This window comes from Hyperolius riggenbachi, unplaced genomic scaffold, assembly GCF_040937935.1.
Source record: "Hyperolius riggenbachi isolate aHypRig1 unplaced genomic scaffold, aHypRig1.pri scaffold_116, whole genome shotgun sequence".
NCBI lineage: Eukaryota > Metazoa > Chordata > Amphibia > Anura > Hyperoliidae > Hyperolius > Hyperolius riggenbachi.
In genome coordinates, this window is record NW_027152341.1 from 738,393 (window position 1) to 745,000 (window position 6,608).

Consider the following 6,608-nt stretch of genomic DNA (forward strand, 5'->3'; position numbering starts at 1 on the left):
CATGTGGAGGAGGGTTTTAAACACAAGCATGAGCCTGGAGTACTACCAGTCATATTGACAGGCAGTTATGTGGACATGTGGAGGAGGGGGCGGGGGCGCTGCCTGCTCAATCAGAAGAGTGGAGAATGGGATTCAGCCCCACGGCCGCTTGCCTCTGAAGCCCCACCCCCAGTTTATCCACACAAGTCTCCTGCTTGCAGTGCAGTACTAATGTGTGGGCAGAGTGCACGGCAGATTCTTCAAATGAGCTGCTGAGGGCTTACCTATTGGCTGGTAGCTGGCTGATGAACTCTGCCCTCCCTCAACTGAAGATGAATCAGAGCAGGAACGAAGGAACCCTGACAATGGCAGGTCAGGTGAGGAGGACATACTGGCTGCACCCACTGGATGCACAGAGAAAACGGATGCAGCCAGTCTCTGCTGAAATTGGAGTGTGCTCTGCTGACACTGGATTGTGTACTCTGTGTAAGAGTGTACTGTGAGTGTGTGTGTGTACTGTGACGTCTGTGTGTGCCCGTTTGTGTGTACTGTGACGTGTGTGTGTGTGTGTGTGTGCGTGTGTGTATTGTGACTTCTGTGTGTGTGTACTGTGATGTGTGCGTTTGTGTGTACTATATGTGTGTGTGCCCGTTTGTGTGTACTGTGACCACTGTGTGTGTGTGTGTGTGTGTGTGTGTGTGTGTGTGTGTGTGTGTGTGTGTGTGTACTGTGTGGGTGTATTGTGACCTCTTTGTTTGTACTGTCACCTGTGACCTGTGTGTATGCTGTGTGTGTTTGTAGCATGTGTTTTTAACCACTTGAGGACCATGGTCTTAAACATTCCTAGTGACCAGGCCATTTTTTAGTAGTTAGGCCACTGCAGCTTTAAGGCCTCACTGCAGGGCTGTACTACTCAGCACACAAGTGAACACCCTCTTTTCTACCAACACAGCTTTCTGTTGGCGGGCTGTGATCGCTCCCCTAATGTATGTTTATTTTTATACAAATATTTTTATTTTTTATAAATTTTACTTTTTTTTATTAAACTACCTCCCCTCCCCCATCAGCCAATCAGCGCGATCGGCTGTCATAGGATTCAGCCTATGACAGCGGATCGCTGTCCTGCCGCCCAGGAGGACAGCCATGTCACACAGCTGTCCCCAGTACAGCGCTGCCATAGATCACAGCACTGTACAGAGTAAATAGACAGAGGTTTAGCCGCCTATCAGTCTCCTAGCGGCGATCGCCGCTGGGAGACTGATGATGGAGTGGAGATGCATGCGTGATCGCCTGCAAAACCCCGCCCCGAGACTTCCTGCAGATTGGCGTGGAGTGCTCCTGGGGCTGCCACCGCATTCGTGACAATCGGCATGGTGCGGTCGGCTAGGGGTTAAAGTGTAACTGAGAGCATAAATACTGCAGCATTTATACTTACCCGGGGCTTCCTCCAGTCCTATGTAGGCCTTGGGATCCCTCGCTGCCCTCCCTGGTCACTCCTTTGTCCTGTGGTCACCTTTGGGAAATTGGACAGTTGCACTTCACTGCGCATGCTTGACCCCGCCGTGTACTCTCCCATGGCTGGGGGCATTCCCTGCCTGCGGAAATGTGAGTGCAGAGGTGACCAGGGGATAATGGAGCAGCCTGGAAGGATGGGGATGGAGCCCATGGCCTACACTGGGCTAGAGGAAGTCCCAGATAAGTATAAATGCCACTGTATGTAACTTCTCGGGTTTTCGTTAAACAAGTCTGCTTTATGACATGGGGGGGGGAGGGGGGGTTATGGAAAGGCTATTTTCCAGGCCACAGTTTGTCTGGAGTGGAGGTATTAAGGCCTAGGCCAGGGGCTGTTTGGGAAAAGTGACATAAGAAGGGTATTTCTTGTATAGGTTGCAAGGCGGCGTTATAGAGGGTGGCACACAAAAGACCAGCCTTGTTACCTGGCACGTGCATGAGTTTACAGGCAGACGCTGGCGCCTCTTGCTTTATCCTTGCTGTGTGCCCTCTCCGGCTTCATTAAACCCTGTATCGCCTGTATTTGCTGCTGTAGTAGTTACGCTCTTATACACAAATGCAGGGGACACAGGCTTTAATAAAGTTGGAAAAGGGCACACACTGTAGAGATTGAGTGAGAGACAGAGGCGGACATACGGCCGTGCAGGCCGTGCAAGCGCACAGGGGCCCCTCAAGCTCCTTTTTTGAGGGGCCCATTAGGCATTGCAGGCGTTTTTTTTTTTTAAAGTTTTTTTTATCCCCGGGGGGCCCGACTTTTATCATTCCCTCACCTCAGCGTGCCACCCCCCCCCCCCCGTTATGCGCGGTGCCGAGCGGGAGTTACAGCTATTAGTCACCGGGCTGCAGCAGACACTAGAGCTCCAGCCGCCTGGTCCACTCCTGTCTCCTCCTCAGCAATACCGCTCTGAACGCACTGAATCAGGAAGTAGGTATTGCTGAGGAGGAGACAGGAGTGGACCAGGCGGCTGGAGCTCTAGTGTCTGCTGCAGCCCGGAGACTAATAGCTGTATCTCCCGCTCGGCGCCGCGCATAACAGGAGGGGGGCCCGCCGAGGTGAAGGAGTGATCGGGCCCTCCTCCCAGCCTGATGCAAATAGTCCACCCACCCTCCTGACCAGGTAATCTTATCTTTCACCCTCCCAGACCGACCAGCCCACCCCCCAGGTAATCCTACAGCCCGCCCCCCAGGTAATCCTACAGCTTCCCCCCCAGGTAATCCTACAGGCCCCCCCCAGGTAATCCTACAGCACCCCCCCCCCCAGGTAATCCTACAGCCCACCCCCAGGTAATCCTACAGCCCGTCCCCCAGGTAATCCTACAGGCCCCCCCCAGGTAATCCTACAGCCCACCCCCAGGTAATCCTACAGCTCCCCCCCCCCCCAGGTAATCCTACAGCCCCCCCCAGGTAATTCTACAGCCCCCCCAGGTAATTCTACAGCCCCCCCCGGTAATCCTACAGCCCACCCCCAGGTAATCCTGCAGCCCACCCAGACCCAGGTAATCCTATAGCCCACCCACCCACCCCCAGGTAATCCTACAGCTCCCCCCCCCAGGTAATTCTACAGGCCCCCCCAGGTAATTCTACAGCCCCCCCAGTAATCCTACAGCCCACCCCCAGGTAATTCTACAGCCCCCCCAGGTAATCCTACAGCCCACCCAGACCCAGGTAATCCCACAGCCCACCCACCCACCCTGACCCAGGTATTCCTACAGCCCACCCACCCACCCAGACCCAGGTATTCCTCCAGCCCACCCACCCACCCAGACCCAGGTAATCCTACAGCCCACCCACGCACCCAGACCCAGGTAATCCTACAGCCCACCCACCCAGATAATCCTACAGCCCACCCACCCACCCAGACCCAGGTAATCCTACAGCCCACCCAGATCCAGGTAATCCTACAGCCCACCCACCCAGATGCAGGTAATCCTACAGCCCACCCACCCAGACCCAGGTAATCCAACAGCCCACCCACCCATTCAGATAATCCTACAGCCCACCCAGACCCAGGTAATCCCACAGCCCACCCACCCACCCTGACCCAGGTATTCCTACAGCCCACCCACCCACCCAGACCCAGGTATTCCTCCAGCCCACCCACCCACCCAGACCCAGGTAATCCTACAGCCCACCCACCCAGATAATCCTACAGCCCACCCACCCACCCAGACCCAGGTAATCCTACAGCCCACCCAGATCCAGGTAATCCTACAGCCCACCCACCCAGATCCAGGTAATCCTACAGCCCACCCACCCAGACCCAGGTAATCCAACAGCCCACCCACCCATTCAGATAATCCTACAGCCCACCCACCCAGATAATCCTACAGCCCACCCACCCAGATAATCCTACAGTCCACCCACCCAGACCCAGGTAACCCTACAGCCCACCCACCCAGACCCAGGGAATCTTTCAGCCCACCCTCACTGGTAATCTTTTAGCCCACCCACCCTCATGGGTAATCTTTTGCATCACAGGTTATCTTTTAGCCCACCCACCCTCACAGGTAATATTTTAGCCCACCCACCCTCACAGGTAATTTTATTAGCCCACACACCCACCTACCCTCCCGACCAGATAATCTTTTAGCTCACCCACCCTCCCCACCAGGTAATCGTTTAGCCCACCCACCCACCTGCAGCACTTTACAGAGTACATTGTTATGTCGCTCACTGTCCTTTAGAGGAGCTCACACTACTCCTACCATAGTCATAGTTGAATGTCTTATCATATTATTATGTATTTATATAGCTCTGACATCTTCTGCAGCGTTTTACAGAGTACATAGTCACGACACTGACTGTGCTCAGAGGAGCTCACTATCTAATATCTTCTATATGTATAGTAAATAGCGCATAATTTTTTATTAGGAGACAGGGCTTTACTCAAAGTTCCCTGTTGATGTCAACTGCTGAATTAACTGCTGCTAAGTTCATGTACCCCTCATCGCACGTATGATTGCACATATTTTCTGGGCATATCTGCCGACTTGATTGCACGTATTTTCTGGGCATATCTGCCGACTTGATTGTACGTATTTTCTGGGCATATCTGCCGAAAAGATTGCACGTATTTTCTGGGCATATCTGCCGACATGATTGCACATGTTTTCTGGGCATATCTGCCGACATGATTGCACGTATTTTCTGGGCATATCTGCCGACATCATTGCACGTATTTTCTGGTCATATCTGCCGACATCATTGCACATATTTTCTGGGCATATCTGCCGACATCATTGCACGTATTTTCTGGGCATATCTGCCGACATGATTGCACGTATCTTCTGGGCATATCTGCCGACATGATTGCACGTATTTTCTGGGCATATCTGCCGACATGATTGCACGTATTTTCTGGGCATATCTGCCGACATGATTGCACGTATTTTCTGGGCATATCTGCCGACATGATTGCACATATTTTCTGGGCATATCTGCCGACATCATTGAATGTATTTTCTGGGCAAATCTGCTCACATTATGTGTATTTTCTGGGTCTAGTTAAAAATGGCGCCAGCCGAATAATGGCGCCATTTTTAGAACAATATTTTAAAACAATATTTATCGTTTTATATAAAAACGATAATTATAGTTTTTAATTGCTCTGCACGAAATTTATCGTTTTGAAGCTAGCCCTAACTAATCCGCCGCATTCCCGACGCTCTATTCTAACTAAATCCCCCCCTAAATCCCCGGGGGGCAATCTGGCAGTGTTTCACGAGTGAAGCAGGGCTATGAGCTGAAGCCCTGCCTCACAGGTGTCTGTCATCGGCGGATCTCCGCCTCTCCCCGCCCCTTTCAGTCTTCCTCCTCTGAGAGGGGCGGGGGAGAGGCGGAGTTCCGCCGATGACAGACACCTGTGGGGCAGGGCTTCAGCTCATAGCCCTGTCTCACTCTGAAGCTAATACTGTCAGCAAAATCCACGACCGAGAAATTCGTGGGTTTTGCAGGTGGACAGTGAGGGGGTAGTTTGGGGGGGTCTACATAGTTTCATGTGGCAGTTTTCTTAGGGCTATTAGGTAATATATGTATTTAAATAAAATTAGGTTTTTACACAATTTTTCTCTTTAAAGCAATACAATTAATTAATTTGTTTAATATAAATGGATATTTAACTTAATTGACAATTGTATATTCCATTTTAATTATTTTAATAAAAAAAAAAATCAAAACCTTGAGTCTCGAACTTAAAAAGTTGTGAGCCCATGCCTACTAACCCTATCATCTACCCACTACGCTATTTTATTTTCACTGTTAACAGAGCTAGTAATGCTTTAGTTCTTTTTTTTTTACATACACATTAGTTCAATAGCGCCATCTAGCGATTACATTAAATACAGACTGTTGTAAAGATAAATTAGCTGCTGATATTAATTTAATAATACTTGTAATAGGTGTGTGTGTATATCTATATACAGAAAATATATATATTAATATTTTTAAATATAATTTATGGAAGAAGGTTCATACATGTATTTATACATGTATTCACGTATATTTTTATCCCCTTCCCGACCGCCCACAGCCGATAGGCGGGGTGAAAGTGTTGTCTGCAACGACCACAATACGCCCTTCGTTGGCGGCTCGTTGCGTAGTAGCTGGCCGTGGATCGTGCGCTCGGATGCGCGTGCATCCGTCGGCAATAGGCTCCGCCCACCCACAATGTCAGCCCGCTGTCCGTTCGACCGCGGGTTGTTAACTCCTTGATCGACGCATACAATGCATATAATACGCTTTCTAATGTAAACAAAGTGTATTGTACAGGCTGCCTCCTTCCCTGGTGGTCCAAGTGACTGAGGGACCACCAGGGCAGGCTACAGCCCCCCTATTATGCACCCAAACACACTGATCCTCCCCCCCTGCCCCCTGATCGCCCACAGCACCCCTCATACACCCCCCCCCCTGAACACCCTCTCAGACCCCTGTTTGCACCCAATTACCCCCCTACTCACCCATCAATCACTCCCTGTCACTATCATTCAACGCTATTTTTTAGATTAGGCCCTAAACTACCCCCTGGGTGCTCCTGATCATCCCCCCTCACCCTCATATCCTCCACAGAACACCCCCTCCCCCCCCCACCAGGTGTACTGTATACATCTATTCTCCCCTAT